The sequence below is a fragment of the Oryx dammah genome, unplaced genomic scaffold (assembly GCF_014754425.2).
Source record: "Oryx dammah isolate SB20612 unplaced genomic scaffold, SCBI_Odam_1.1 HiC_scaffold_26, whole genome shotgun sequence".
NCBI lineage: Eukaryota > Metazoa > Chordata > Mammalia > Artiodactyla > Bovidae > Oryx > Oryx dammah.
Window position 1 is genome coordinate 57,409,782 of NW_024070210.1, and position 16,123 is coordinate 57,425,904.

At 42.2% G+C, this 16,123-nt stretch overlaps 1 pseudogene; it reads left to right on the forward strand.

Moving 5' to 3' along the window:
- The first annotated feature begins 12,797 nt into the window (after positions 1–12,797).
- On the forward strand, positions 12,798–13,356 carry LOC120853650 (annotated as a pseudogene).
- The last annotated feature ends 2,767 nt before the right edge of the window (positions 13,357–16,123 follow it).

A 16,123-nucleotide genomic window follows, 5' to 3' on the forward strand; every position in this document is an offset into this window, starting at 1 on the left:
AATAGAGGCTGAGAGCTTTTGAAAGGAAGGATAGAAAAAAATCGTTAGTGTTTCAGAGCTCCAGCTTCTATTTCCCTGGCCAAATCTGCTTGGTCCCAAACTTGGATATCCCACTAAGAAAAGCAAAAGACATGTGGCTAGTCAGAACCTTCCTCCTTAGGAGTCAGTCCAGTGAGTTGCCATCTTTATTAGAATGTTCCATTACAGGGAGAGGAGTTTCAAGTGGCTTATCTAAATATTCTGTACAACTACGTGTAGTGATCTCTTCCATAGAGGTTCTGACCATAGTTTCCTCCTACTCCTTGTATTTCCGGTGATATTTAGGGATATAGGTAATTTCTCCTGGAATTTTCCTGCATAGTATGGCTCTGCCCTAACTCAAGGTTCACTTCCTATAGAATTAGCAATCTAAGTAAATGGTATCACATTACATATTTTCCCAAGCTGGAACCCCAGATATCATCTTTATTTGCTCTTTCTCTTACTCAACCACCACGTCAGATCTGTTGCTTATTTTCTAAAATTAGCCCATTTTCTTATTTCAAATAGTTTATCCATTGAGTCTCTTGAATTCTTGCACAAGAGTGATACCATCTGTGTGTAATGATAGTTCTATTTCTTTCCTTCCAATCAGCATGCCTTTTCAACTTTCCATTTGACTGCCAGTAAAGTGTTAAATGGAAACAGTGATAGCAAGCATCTTGGTCTTATATCCTTTTTGAAAGGAAATATTTCTAATGATTCATCATTAAGTATAATATTTGCTCTAGATTTTTGGTGGATACTCATTAAATTAAGAAAATTCCCATGTATTTCTAGCCTGCTAAGGGATTTTCTTAAAAGGCTATACATCTTTTATCAAATGTTTTTTCTATATATTTGAGATGATCATATTTTTGGACTCACACAAATCAGAAAGAATCAAGCTTCTCTATTCACTTGGAGGTTGGTCTAGATTTTTATTTTCTCCTATTGCTCTTGTCTAGGTTTAGTATCAAGCATTTACTTGCCTCTTAACAAGAGATGGGTGTGTTGACCCCCTTTTTTTGACTCATTGGAACAGTTTGTAAAAGCTTGAGATTGTGTGTTTCTTAACATTTTGCTGGAACTCACGTATAAGACTGACTAGACCTAATGCTTATTTCTTTCCTGTTTTTTTTTTTGGAAGATAGATTTTAGTTTCTTGAATAGCTCTAGGCCTATTCAGGCTTCTTCTTGAGTCTGCTTTGACTAGTTTTTATAGGTACCAAATCCAAGCTTTAACATTTACAAACATAAAAAGATTTTAATGTCTTTCTGTCTCTGAATGTGGTATAATTTACTTCTTTAACTGCTCATTAATTCTTCAAAAGTGTATAGGTCATAAAAGACATGTAAAGACTAAGGAAATGTCACAGATTGGAGGAGACTGAGGAAAAATAGCAACTAAATATAATTTGGTACCTGGATAAGATCCTGGAACAGAAAAAGACCACTAGTGGATAAATGGGTGAGATTTGAATAAAGTTTGCAGTTTAGTTAATAATATTGTACCAATGTTAATTTCTTAGTTTTGATAATTGTACTATGCTTATGTAACATGAGGAGAAGTTTAGTGGAAGAACTCTTCTATTTTTTTCAACTTTTCTGTAGGTCTAAAATTAGTTTAAAGTAAAAAGTTAAAAAAAAGATAATTCTGGTAGTGTGTAGAGAATAGACTGGGAGTGGGGGCAGGCTGGACACAGGGAAGATAAGTAGCAGTTCAGGAAAGGTGGTTTGGAAGCGTAAAGATGAGAAGTGGTTGATTAATTTTAAAACTACCATGTCTGTACCTCTGTCTTATTTTTGATTCCTAATATTTATTTTACTATCTCCCTTTTTAACTTAATGAATCTTACTAAAGTTACATTGACTTTAGTAGTCTTCTCAAGGAACTAAATTTTGAAAACATTCTTTAAATTTTTTTCTTTCTTTGCTATTGCATTCATTTTTGTTATTTCCTTAATAAATATTTATTGTGCTCTTAGTATATGCCAGGCATTTTCTAAGCACTATAAATAAATCGGTGAACAAAAGTGACTAAGATTCCTGTCATCAAATCCATGAAGTCTAAAGTCAAAGGTGCCCAGCAGCAGCACCTATAGTGAGAGGGCAGTGGTACATCTGGGACCAAGACCAGGAAGAAGCAGAGGGCATGAATAAGCTGTATGAGCGGGTGGTCCAGAGCCCCAGGTCACCCCGACAGGTGCACGGGTGCTCCTCCCCCAGCTCCTACTTGCCGCCATATGGAGAGATCCTTGTGGCCATGCAGTGGTGGGCATAATCCCAGGTTGGCTTACAAATGAGTTGGCTGGGAATATCACGTAAGCTGAAAATTACAGCCACATTTGTCAGTGACCTTGAAAGACTTCAGAGGGTGCAGGTCTTCCCAATGGATGGAATCTGAGAGGTGCACCTGGTCATCTACTATGTGCTGAAGTGGCCTCCGGTGAGGATACACATAGATTCCTGGGCAATGGCCAATGGCTTGGCTGTCTGGACAAGAAATGTACTGGAAAATCAGACACAAGGAAATCTGGTATAGAGATGAATGGATGGACTGGTGGGTGTGGGCATGAAGTGTAATGATCTTTGTGTCCCTTGTAATGCCCACTAGAAAGGATCCCTCATGGGAGAGCCTCCGAACAACCAAGTGGACAGACTGACTCAGCCAGTTGTTAATCAGCCAGTTGTAGGCAGCCTTCATCATCAGCTACCCCAGATCTGGTCTTATGGGCCCACGACTGGAGTGGCCACAGTGATCAAGAGGAGGGCTACTGACCTGATTTAGCAACTGTGGCCTCTGAAAGTCTGACTTGTTAGCAATAGAGACCAGTGCTGAGCACCTGGATATGGTACTATTTCCTGAAAAGATTAATCAGCCACCTGATGCTAGTCAGTTACATTAGGCTCCCTTCATCCTGGATCAGTGATTGGTTTTCACAGGGATAGGTGCTTATTTGGGGCATGCTTTTTGCCTTTCCTGCCTATAGAGCAAGCTTTAGCCAGCACCCTTATTTGGGGGCTTATAGAATGTTCAATCCACAGGCATAGGATCCCACACAGCACAGGGTACTCATATCACAGTAAAGAACAGGTGGGAGTGAACTCATGCCCATGGAAACCATTGGTTGCCTCACAAGCCATGTGCCCCAGAAGAAGCAGGTCTCAGAGAGTTCTGAAACAGTCTTCCAAAGGCACAGCTGAAGCTCCAGCCCAGCTCAGACACAATACTGAGAGACTGGGGCGTTATCTTTTAGGATGCAACATGTGTCAGAGACTTCTGTATGGCCCTGGGTCCCCAAGTGAAATAATATAGGGATTGGAGAACCGAGGAGTGGAAGCATGAGTGAGCCCCTCCTCACCTCCCCATCCACTTCCAGCACTCCTGATGATCCACTGGGAGGTATTGTCCTTCCTGACCCTGCAACTTTCAAATTGGCAGGGTTAGAGATCCTGGCCCTTCAGAGAGGCTCATCTTTACCAGGGGACTAAAGCCCTTTGGATTTCTTGTGTCCAGGGTCAAGTAGGCAAGAAGAGGTGCCTCTATCTCACCCGGAAGTAGAGGTGCTGTTATAAACGGGGCAGAAGGAACACACATGGAGCTAGGTGATCCACTAGGGAGCCTCTGGGTGATCTCTGGCTGCTTGTAACTGCAAATGGACACATGCCCAACCTGAGAAGATGCCTCAGCAATGAAGGTTTGGGTCACACCACCAGGGAAGCCACCTAGACCTGCTAGGGTGATAGCTGAGGGTGAGGGAAATTTAGACTAATTGTGGAGGAGGGAGTTATGCCCTGGTAGCTACTCCATCAATTCCCCCTCCTCTAAGCTTTCCCTTAAGACTAGAGGCCATGGGAACCATGGGAGAGCTGCTGCCCAAACTTACCTTGAAAAATAGATCTATGCAGGTGAAGCGGTGGACTGTGGCCGCTGTGGGAATGGACCACTCAGATCTTCTGCTGAGGGGAATATGGCTGCCTGACAACCCCTCTGTACCCACCACTAAGTTCACACAGAAGCCTTGTGTCCTCTGGGTTCTTCCAGCTATGATGGAGCACAGCTGGGTACTGGTGCTGACTCATTCTTAAAGGTCATGGGATGCCTCTAATGGGAAATTTTGGCTCAAGGACTTCGCATCAACCTAGTCAAACTTTTGGGAACTGAGCTGCAGTTTGAGACTCTTCCTTCCCAAACCTCCTTCTTTCCTTCTCTCTTTTCACAGGTATCATTATGATCGGAAGCCTCTCTCAGCCTACTTCTGCTTCCTTTATGCTTCACAACAACATATGTATCTCTTGCACATATAATCCCATCTTGGCATCTGCTTCTTAGAGGACCATGAGTAACACTTGATATTTAAGGCCTTGAGACAGGGGGAGGTGCTCAAGGTTGTGAGTGCAGATAGAAATGAGAAGGGAACTGAGGTCTGGGGGCTCTCCAGCATTGAGTGAAGGAGAAGAGAAAATTAACAGCAGAGACCAAGAAGGGGTGGCTAGCAAAACAGCCAAGAGATTGTGTGGTGTTCTTGAAACCAAGTAAAGACAGTGTATCTGAGAAAAGGAATAATTGACTATGTCAGGGATGCTGCCTGGTTGTGTAAACTAGGGGTCATGGGTTTAGCAAGATTAAACTCACAGTGACTTTGACAAGAGCAATTTTAGTGGAGGGTGTGGATGAGGCCTGATTGGTGTGTGTTTAAGAGAGAATACGAAAGCCATTTCAAGTTTTCGTACCTGGGATTTTTCAGGAGTGCCAACTAGAACAACTTTATTGAGGAGATGTGTTGCAAAGAGAAACCGGGAAATGGGGCAGTAGCTGGCCGGGGAACTGAAATCAACGAAAGGATTTTTAAAGATGCTCGAGATAATGGCATATTGGTATGCTGATAGTGGGCTGACCCAGTAAGGATAAAAAAAAATATATTAACATAAGCAGAAAATGAAGCACTGTTGAAGTGGAGTGCTGGTGACTCTGTGAGAAAGGATGAGGTCACTGAAGGGGGAAACTCTTTAAAGAGGATTCACTCTAACTCCCTGCTCCTCCCAGGCCCACGCCTTGCCTGAGGTCAGTTACCCCTGAGTCCCTGAAATAAAACAGAATTTCCCATCCTTTCAGGGAATTTCACAGAGAATTTCTTATCACTTGAATTTTCAGTTCCCTCTTTGCATTTGGTATCTAGAGATTTCACATAGCCTTTCGTGATTTTTGACTATACTTCTAAGCTTATTTTAAAACTAACCCATTTCGTGTTTTTGGATCTGGAGTTTTTTTCTGGCTATCTCAGTTTACTATCTTAGTGGAAGTGGGAGTCTCCTGCAGGGATTTTTTTTTCTCAAATGCAGATCTTGTTAGGGTACTTCTTTGATGGTTTACAGTTATAAGAATAAGATCCAGGCTTCTCATGATGACGTGTAAAACCTGTTTCTTTCTTGTCTGGCTCCTAGCTGTCCATCTCTTGCAGTCTCAGGAGACATGAATAGGTCCTAAGACTCACCATGCTTTCTAGTGCCCCCTTGTCTTTGTATATGTTGCTCTCTTTCCTATAAAGGCATCCCTTCTCCATAAGTCTGAAGCTTGCTCACCCTGTAAGACCCATTTTAGGAGCTGATGCCTAAGACCAGTCTTTCCAACTCACCTCATCCCCAAGAGTAGTTTAAATGCCTATCTCATGTGCTTCTGCACTCATAGCTTGGGGAGTGCTTTTTGCCCTGAGTATCATTGCCTATTTGCGTGTTGGTTTCCTCCGTCTGGTTGGCTCCTGGCTGCCTCTAGCATTTCCAGTGCTTCTAAATCCTAGGCATACTGTACCTTGGTAAATGTTGGGTGCTCTTCCCTGGTGGCTTAGGTGGTAAAGAATCCATCTGCAATGCAGGAGATGCAGGTTTGCTCCCTGGGTCAGGGAGATTCCCTGGAGAAGGGAATGATTACCTACTCCAGTATTCTTTCCTGGAGAATTCCATGGACAGAGGAGCCTGGAAGGCTATAGTCCATGGGATTGCAAAGAGTCAGACATTACTGAGTGACTAACACACATAAGTTTTCTGTATGAGTCACAGAAGTCTCAAATTTCTTCTGGATAGGTAAATATATCTCAATAATATTTTTAATAAAATATATTTTATTGATTGTTAAAGCCTTTATATAGCATTGGCACAAACTCAGATAAATAAAGACTGTTAGAATTTCAAATCTAGAGAGAATCTAGATATTCTTGTTCAGTCACTCAGTCGTGTGCGACACTTTGCGACCCCACAGATTGCGGCACACCAGACTTCCCTGTCCTTCACTATCTCCCAGAGTTTGCTCAAACTCTTGTCCATTGAGTTGATGATGACATCCAGTCATCTCATCCTCCATCACCCCCTTCTCCTCCTGCTCTCAATCTTTCCTAGCATTAGGGTCTTTTCCATTGAGTTGGCTCTACTCATCAAGTGGACAAAGTATTGAAGCTTCAGCTTTAGCATCAGTCCTTCTAGATCGACTAGTTTGATCTCCTTGCTGTCAAAGGGACTCTCAAGAGTCTTCTCCAGCACCACAGCTCTAAAGCGTTGATTTTTCTGCATTCAACCTTCCTCATGGTCCAACTCTCACGTCCATACATGTGCTCGTGCTTAGTTGTTCAGTCGTGTCCAACTTTTTGCAACCCTGTGAATATAGCCTGCCAGGCTCCTCTGTCCCAGGAAGAATACTGGAGTGATTTGCCGTGCCCTCCTCCAGGGGATCTTCCCAATCCAGGGATGGAATCCAGGTCTCCTGCATTGTAGGCAGATTCTTTACTGAGCCACCAGGGAAGCCCAAGAATACCATAGCTTTGACAATACAGATCTTTGTTGGTAAAGTGATGTTTTGCTTTTTAGTATACTGTCTAGTTTTGTCATAGTTTTTCTTTCAAGGAGCAAGCATCTTCTAATTTCATGGGTGCAGTCACCATCTGCAGTGAGTTTGGAGCCCAGGAAAATAGTCTGTCACTGTTTCCATTGTTTCCCCATTTATCTACCATGAAGTGATGGGACCAGATGCCATGATCTTACTTTTTTGAATGTCGAGTTTTAAGTCAGCTTTTTCACTCTTCTTTCACCTTCATTAAGAGCTCTTTAGTTCCTCTTTGCTTTATGCCATAAGGCGGTGTTATCTGCATATATGAGGTTATCGATATTTCTCCCAGCAATCTTGATTCCAGCTTGTGCTCCATCCAGCCTGGCATGATGTACTCGGCATAGAAGTTAAATAAGCAGGGTGACAATATACAGCTTTGACATACTCCTTTCCCAATTTGGAACCAGTTCATTGTTTCATGTCTAGTTCCAACTGTTGCTTCTTGACCTGCATACAGGTTTCTCAGGAGGCAGGTAAGGTGGTCTGGTATTCTCATCTCTTTCAGAATTTTCCACAGTTTGTTGTGATCCACACAGGCAAAGGCTTTAATGTAGTCAGTGAAGCAGAAGTAGATGTTTTTCTGAAATTCCCTTGCTTTTTCTATGATCCAACGAATGTTGGCAATTAGATTGAAATTCTTAGAGATGACTTAACTCATCTCCTTTATTCCCTGCATAAAAAAATGTATCTTTCTTTGTACCAATTTCTGTGTCTATCTACAGTGCATGAGAATGCCTCTTTCTGCTCACACTTTGTTCCTAGACTAGGTATTTTCAGTGTCTTATATCTTTGATAGTAAATTGGGTATATTGTATATGTTTATTGGCATCTTTCATTTCCGAAATGTCTGTTTATATCTTTCTCTCAGTTTTAATAGGGATGCTGATATTTTTCATATTTATTTGTAAGTGCATTTTATAACTAAAGATATTAACCCTTTGTTTCTCATATATACTACAAGAGTTTTTCTAGATTTGTTTAACCTTCTTTAGAGTGTCTTCTTCTGTACCAGTGGTCAAATATGTCAGTTTTCCTTTTTGGTTTCCAAACTTGATGCCATTCTAGGGATTATCTTCTTCACTCAGATTATAACAGAACAGATTATAAAACTGTTCTATCCCTAAGAAAACCATAATTGAAAAAGACACGTGTACCTCAGTGTTATCAACTGCAGCACTATTTAGAATAGCCAGGGCTTCCCTGGTAACTCAGCTGGTAAAGAATCTGTCTGCAAAGCATGGGACCTCAGTTTGATTCCCGGGTCGGGAAGATCCCCTGGAGAAGGGAACGGCTACCCACTCCAGTATTCTTGCTTGGATAATTCCGTGGACAGAGGAGCTGGGCAGGCTACAGTCCATGGGGTTGCAGAGTCAGGCACGACTGAGCAACTTTCACTTTCTTTCACTTCAGAATAGCCAGGACATGGACACAACCTAGATGTCTGTCAACAGATGAACAGATAAAGAAGTTGTGGTGCATATATACAATGGAACATTACTCGATCATGAAAAGGAACAAATTTGAGTCAGTTCTAGTGAGGTGGATGAACCTAGAGCCTGTTAATACACAGTGAAGTAAATCAGAAAGAGAAAAACAAACATTGTATATTAACACATACATATGGAATCTAGAAAAATGGTAGTGATGAATCTATGGGCAGGGCAAGAATAGAGACTCAGACGTAGAGAACAGACTTATGGACACAGGGAGAGAAGCACTGAAATATATACATTACCATATGCAAAACAGACAGCTAATGGGAAGTATGGTGTAACACAAGGAGCTTACCCTGTGCTCTTTGACAGCCTAGAGAGGTGCAATGTGGTAGGAGGTGGGAGGGAGGCTCAAGGGGGAAGGAATATATGTATACCTATAGCTGATTCATGTTGATGTATGGCAGAAACCAACACAACTTTGTAGGGCAATTATCCTCCAATTAAAAATAAATAAATTAAAAAACTGTTCTATATTTAACATAGTGTGCTGAGTGGCTCAGCTGTGTCTAACTCTTTGCGACCCCATGGACTGTAGCCCGCAAGTTTCCTCTGTCTATGGGATTTCTGAGGCAAGAATACTGGAGTGGTTGGCATACCCTATTCCAGGGGATCTTCCTGACTCAGGGATCAAACTTGCATCTCTTGTGTCTCCTGTATTGGCAAGAAGATTTTTTTTTTACCATTGTGCTACCTGGAAAGCGCCATTTAACAGTACATTTTATTATTATTTCTTACATTTCAGATTTTAGTCCATCTAACTTTTTTTTAATGTGAGAAAATAATCTCACTTTATTTGCCCTCACATTTTTAATTGAATTGCTCCAATGCTGTTTCTACAGTTTTATATATTGCTAATTCTGAAGGAGATCAGCCCTGGGATTTCTTTGGAAGGAATGATGCTAAAGCTGAAACTCCAGTACTTTGGCCACCTCATGTGAAGAGTTGACTCATTGGAAAAGACTCTGATGCTGGGAGGGATTGGGGGCAGGAGGAGAAGGGGACGACAGAGGATGAGATGGCTGGATGGCATCACTGACTCAATGGACGTGAGTCTGAGTGAACTCTGGGAGTTGGTGATGGACAGGGAGGCCTGGCGTGCTGCGATTCATGGGGTCGCAAAGAGTTGGACACGACTGAGCGACTGAACTGAACTGAACTGAACTGAATTCAAAGGGAAGGCACTGGTATATTTTCATTAAGAGCACAGAGAGGAGGGCAGAGACATCTGGATCTCCTTGCTGAGTGCTAGCTCTGCCTATTCTCTGATGTTGTGAGGTTTAATGGAGATGGTTTATATGACATATTGGCACCGGAGAGAAATGTACTCTCTTGGGCACCTTTATGACTTAGTAGTAGTAGCATTAATTGATTTTTTCTTGTCTGGACTCTATTTTATTCTGTTGATCTGTTCATCTATACCTGTCTCAGGATCAGTTCAGTTCAGTTCAGTTCATGCGCTCAGTCATGTCCGACTCTTTGTGACCCCATGAATCACAGCACGCCAGGCCTCCCTGTCCATCAGTACTGCTTTAATTTCCGGCAGTGTGATCAAATATTTTATTATCTATTAGACAAAATCCCTTGTGTGGGCTTTAACTTCTTGTAAATAATATGAAACATCTTTTTTATTGCACATATAACAGTACATTTCATTGCTCCTTTCCCTTGTTCTTAGTTATTATAAAACCATCTCAATGTTTTTTAGGGTTTAGTATTTTAGTATTCAGAATGTAATTCTAATTCAGAAGTTTAGAAAAAGATGGCAAACAATGGATGTCATAAGAAAATGTTGAATAGTTTAGGGTTATTTGGATTGACTTGATGTATCAAGGCTATGGTTTTTCCAGTGGTCATGTATGGATGTGAGAGTTGGACTGTGAAGAAAGCTGAACACCGAAGCATTGATGCTTTTGAACTGTGGTGTTGGAGAAGACTCTTGAGAGTCCCTTGGACTGCAAGGAGATCCAAGCATTCCATTCTGAAGGAGATCAGCCCTGGGATTTCTTTGGAAGGAATGATGCTGAAGCTGAGACTTCAGTACTTTGGCCACCTCATGTGAAGAGTTGACTCATTGGAAAAGACTCTGATGCTGGGAGGGATTGGGGGCAGGAGGAGAAGGGGACGACAGAGGATGAGATGGCTGGATGGCATCACCGACTCGATGGATGTAAGTTTGAGTGAACTCCTGGAGTTGGTGATGTAGGCCTGGCATACTGCGATTCACAGGGTTGCAAAGAGTCGGGTATGACTGACCGACTGAACTGACTGACTAACTGATGTATCATGAAGAAGAAATTAACTTGTTATGTTCCATCGCTTCTGAGAACCAAATGAGGAAATAGGTTTAAATTGCAACATGGGTTTTGGTTAAACAAAAACAAACAATTTTTCTTAAAAAAAAAAAATTAAGTCTGATTAGGGAGTGAAGCATACTTCCAAAGAAAATGTTAAACAATATTCTGAGGTTTTCTGATTCTTTCTTATATCTTTGTACATGCTTGGCCTGTGGAAGGGAAAGGAGCATCTCTCTGTTGATTGTTTAAGGGGCTTTCTAACTTTAGGATTCCATGAATGTTTACCTTTAATGCAAGCTAACCTGCATTTTGGGGACTTTCCATACATGTCAGGAACCAAAGTGCCATCATCCTCAACAGAGAGGAGTCTAGTTTAATAATAGTTTTGCACAATAATATACAAGTCTTAAAAGCACTTGTTTTTCTTTATTTTAATCAGTTTCTCTTGACTTGTCATTAGTATTTCGAGCATATGAATGAGTCATTATCTCTTAAAACATGCCTCTTCCTTTGTTTACTTTTTGCACATATGCCTCGAGACAGGGAGCAGCAGGAAATGGCCCGTTACTGGCCACTATCGAATAGTGGTCTGCAATTTCTTTTGCTGCATGGTTTATTTTTTTTTTTAATTCACACATCAACTCACTTTATTAATGCTTTTCCACACCTAATGCACGTTTCTGATGCTGCTTTACATTTGAGAAAATTCTCAAAATATCACAAGTGAGCTGGAAACAGAGAAATAATGGAGACTTAGGGCACTACAGTTCCCAGCAAGGTCTTAACTTTCTCGTAACTTTGTTGCTTTGGATTAACATCCATCAACCAAATGTTCCTGGGGTTACTCTTACAGTGGGTGTTGTGAGATTCAAAAGAAATATTTATTTATTTCATTATTCATTCAATAGTTAGCAAATATTTATTGAGAGCCCCAGATAGATGCTGGAATCTACTGGAAAGAAACTACACCCAAAGTTTTCAGTCTAGCCAGGTTTGCAGACATAAGTGTTATGAGTGCTATAAAAAAAGAAGAGGGATCAAATTTATTTATTCAACATGCATCTCTTGACTCTCCTTCTTGCTTTGTGCAAAGCATAAGTGTTACATAAATTGGGAAATGGATCAACAGAGACTTCCTTTAAGGAGTTGAGTGCCAGCTAAAAATATAGGGACTTTCAGAAGTCATAGGTAAATGAGTTGCCCTTGTAGGGCATGAGCCAGATAATCACCGAGGCACTGGCAGAAATTTCCCTCCTGTCTTCCTACTGCCTGCCACCTTGAGAGCCACACAGCACATGGACTGCCATTTCCAGGGAGGCAGCAGGGCAGCTGTGGAAGCCACCCCAAGCTGGCAGGTGGAGAGGTCAGCAGAAGGACCTGAAGTGTCAGTGGAGGGGAAAGGAAGCAGAAAGAGATATCTTCCCAGCCAGGGAAGGTTCTGAACAGGCCCAGGTGAGGGACGAGTATAGGTTTCTACAGCCATGTTCTCCCCCTGTGCTCTGAAAATGGGAGTTTCACATCCTTTCCAACTTATGTCTAAATCCTAAATCACATCAAGAACCATGCCTTCCCTCCCCTCACCCAACCATTCATTCAATCAGCCATCAAATCGTTCTGCCAAAACTTCACATTTCTCATTGACTGGCTTTTCTCATAGAGCTCTTCCTCCATTTTTTTTCCCTTCTGGGTGGTTTTCAACCTTGGCTACATATTGGAATTATCTGGGGAGTACTTGATGCTCGACTTCCATCCCAGAGATTCTGATTTAAATGGTCTGAAATATGGCCTGGGTATCATGATTTTTAAAAGCTCTCCAAATAATTTTAATATACTTACAAGGTTTAGACTCATTAGTCTTAAAAATAATGTGATCAATGTTCCATCTAATTCATTAAAGGAAAGAGAGAACTGCTAATCATGTTCATCTGTTTGTCAGGAAAAAAATCACAAACTTGAATTAGACCCATAGGATTTTAAGTAGATATTTGGTTAGGATTGTTGTCTATAATGAGTTTCCAGGGAAGAAGATGAAGATGGAAGTGGCCAGGGGATGGTCCTGTGAGACTGAGGGATATAGAGGGCAGGGTGAAATATGGTGTCTTTGGGAGCATGGACAGCTCCTACATCATGAAGGACATGCTCCCAGGACCCTATCCCAAGACCCTAGAAGAACAAGTAGCTATAGCTAAGAAGTATAACATGCACGTGGAAGATGAGGAGCCCTGGCTGGATGATGGCATGGGATATGGCGACTACCTGAAGTTCCCTGACAGTTCACAGCAGGAGAGGGATCCATGGTGTGACTGGGACCACCCAGACATGATGTTGAACTGGGGTGAACCAAGGCTCTGGGACCTGGGTGAGTATATCAGAAAACGTATGGATGTGTCCTCCATGCCTGTTTCTTGGAATCTCACATGTAGGCAGCTCCGCAGCTTCACGGCCTTCATGACATTCATGTTTTGGGTGTGGGTGTCACCCACTCACCTGCCCATGGGTGGAACCAAAGGTGCATCTTTATACTGATCGGCAACTGGAAGCGGTCTGCAATCCCACCACAGAGATGGAGCTGGTGGTTCATTGTGAGATGTGGGGAGGCTTTGTTCCCCTTAAGTGGCTCTCCTATCCCTGGAGATTGAACCTTAATAAAATTCCTAATGAAACTTAGTGCTGTGGAAGTAAAAAAGAAACAGAAAGAAAAAAGAGGTTCTACTTCAGTGTGGAGTTGTAGAAGCAAGTCCAGAAGGAGGCAGTATGTGAATACTGTGGTGGCATCATGGACTGAGTATTTGTGTCCCCTTAGAATTCATACATTGAAATTCTAATTCCCAATGTAATGGGAAAAGGAGGTGGGGCCTTTGGGAGGTAACCAGGTCATGAAGGTGTAGGTCTAATTCATGGGACTAGTGAGAGACCCCAGAGAGCTCTTTCTTTCTGCCCTGTGAAGATACAATGAGAAGATGGCAGTCTGCAACTTGGAAGAGGACCTTCTGTATCCATTTGATTTTAGTATCTCCTTATTGTTTAAGCCACCTGGTCTATAACACTTCTGTTTAGCAGTTCAAGCTAAGACATGTTATGGCAATTAATCAAGGGACTTAGCATAAGGGAAGGTGAGGAGTTGTAAGCAAGCATTATCATGTTGGATTATCAGGAGCCCAGGCTTTTCTAAGAAATTTTATACAATTTAATCAGTTCATTTGGGCATGTGGACAAAGGATAGCTTAATGCACTGATCAGTGACAGATAGTTCTAAGAGGAGTTGATTGCCTTCTTCAGATATCCAAAGGGTTGTGTCATCAGTTCAGTTCAGTTCATTTCAGTCGCTCAGTCGTGTCCGACTCTTTGCGACCCCATGAATCCCAGCACGCCAGGCCTCCCTGTCCATCACTAACTCCTGGAGTTCACTCAGACTCGTGTCCATCGAGTCAGTGATGCCATCCAATCATCTCATCCTCGGTCGTCCCCTTCTCCTCCTGCCCCCAATCCCTCCCAGCATCAAAGTCTTTTCCAATGAGTCAACTCTTCGCATGAGGTGGCCAAAGTACTGGAGTTTCAGCTTTAGCATCATTCCTTCCAAAGAAATCCCAGGGTTGATCTCCTTCAGAATGGACTGGTTGGATCTCCTTGCAGTCATAGAATGAAAATTAGATTCTTTGGAGCCAGAAGAAAGAATGAGGGTCAAAAAGGCAGTGCTTCATGGAAACATATATTCATTCAATGTAAGGGGAACACTGTTGTTTTTTCAAAATGTTGCCAAGTAGTGAAGTGGGCAGCCTCAATGGGTAGAGAGATTCTTGACTCAGGAAATATTAAATCAAAGACTGCAAAATCTTTTATTGGTTATTCTTTTTGTGAGAGATGGGTATATGTGAGAGAGATGGTAGGAAGAGGCATGGTATCCGCAAGTCATTGTGATGTAAATGCTCATGTTTAAACATGTACATTTGTGTAACACAATGTATAGAACTTAGACTTTTCTTTATTAAAAAAAAAAACAAAACACCTTGAAATGAGAAAAGAAAATGCAGCCACGGTTGAGGCCTGGATCTCCTGGAAATCAAGGCCTGTGTAAGTCTTTCTTCTCATCTCCATTTCTTATACTGCCCACTGCCACTTAGAAAAAGTGGCCTAGGATAGGGTGAGCAATCTGCCATGTACATAGAGAGGAGGGGCTTGGGTCAGCCATCAAGAGACTGAGGCAGAGTGCTGTGTGGACTTGATACTCTCTGACCTTTCTGTTCTCCGGCTTCACATGAACCCTGTTCTTTGACCCTCAGGTCTCTAAACAACCATGGTGCCTCTCTGCTGTGCACACCTGACCCCTGCCTTCAAGGTGTCTGCTGCAGAATGCCATCCTAATGCTCTCATGTCTGTTATTCTGTCCTTTCCTCTCCAACCTCCTTTCTACCAGATTCCCTCCCAAACTTTCCCATCTGTTTAATCCCCAAATATAACGATCTGAGACATTCATGTTAGTGTTTTGAATTGGCTCACCTATCCTTGGGAATCAAGAAAGTAAGTGGAGGTGCTCTGGGATATGTGTGGTGGATTTGGAGGGTAGGGGTTGGCATATGGACCTGCAGAGAACTTTCTTCTTGTCCTCAGTTCCAGGGCCAGGCAACCTGGAAGCCTATTTGCAAGATGGCCAAATTTTGATTTAATTTATGGGTACTGAGATGAAAAGTGTTACCCTACTTAGCCAGGTAATTTTTCTTTTATAAAACTGGGCAAGTTATAGACATTTTTCCTGTAATAATTTCTATGCACAATAACTACAAAAACATTTTTCATATAAAGTTCAGTTTTAGCGTGGAAGAGAAAGTAAGTATGGCACATTTCCAAAGTAGCAGAAGGAATATTTGCAGGAAGAACATCATCTGTTTCTTGTAATGAACACTCACCTGTGCAACACCCAGGGGCCTTAGGGTTCCTCTAAGAATTTCATTTCAGTTCAGTTCAGTTCAGTCGCTCAGTCGTGTCTGACTCTTTGCAACCCCATGAATCGCAGCACCCCAGGCCTCCCTGTCCATCACCAACTCCCAGAGTTCACTCAGACTCATGTCCATTGAGTCAGTGATGCCATCCAGCCATCTCATCCTCTGTCGTCCCCTTCTCCTCCTGCCCCCAATCCCTCCCAGCATCAGAGTCTTTTCCAATGAGTCAACTCTTCACATGAGGTGGCCAAAGTACTGGAGTTTCAGCTTTAACATCATTCCTTCCAAAGAAATCCCAGGGCTGATCTCCTTCAGAATGGAATGCTTGGATCTCCTTACAGTCCAAGGGACTCTCAAGAGTCTTCTCCAACACCGCAGTTCAAAAGCATCAATTCTTCAGCACTCAGCCTTCTTCACAGTCCAACTCTCACATCCATACATGACCACAGGAAAAACCATAGCCTTGACTAGATGGACCTTAGTCGGCAAAGTAATGTC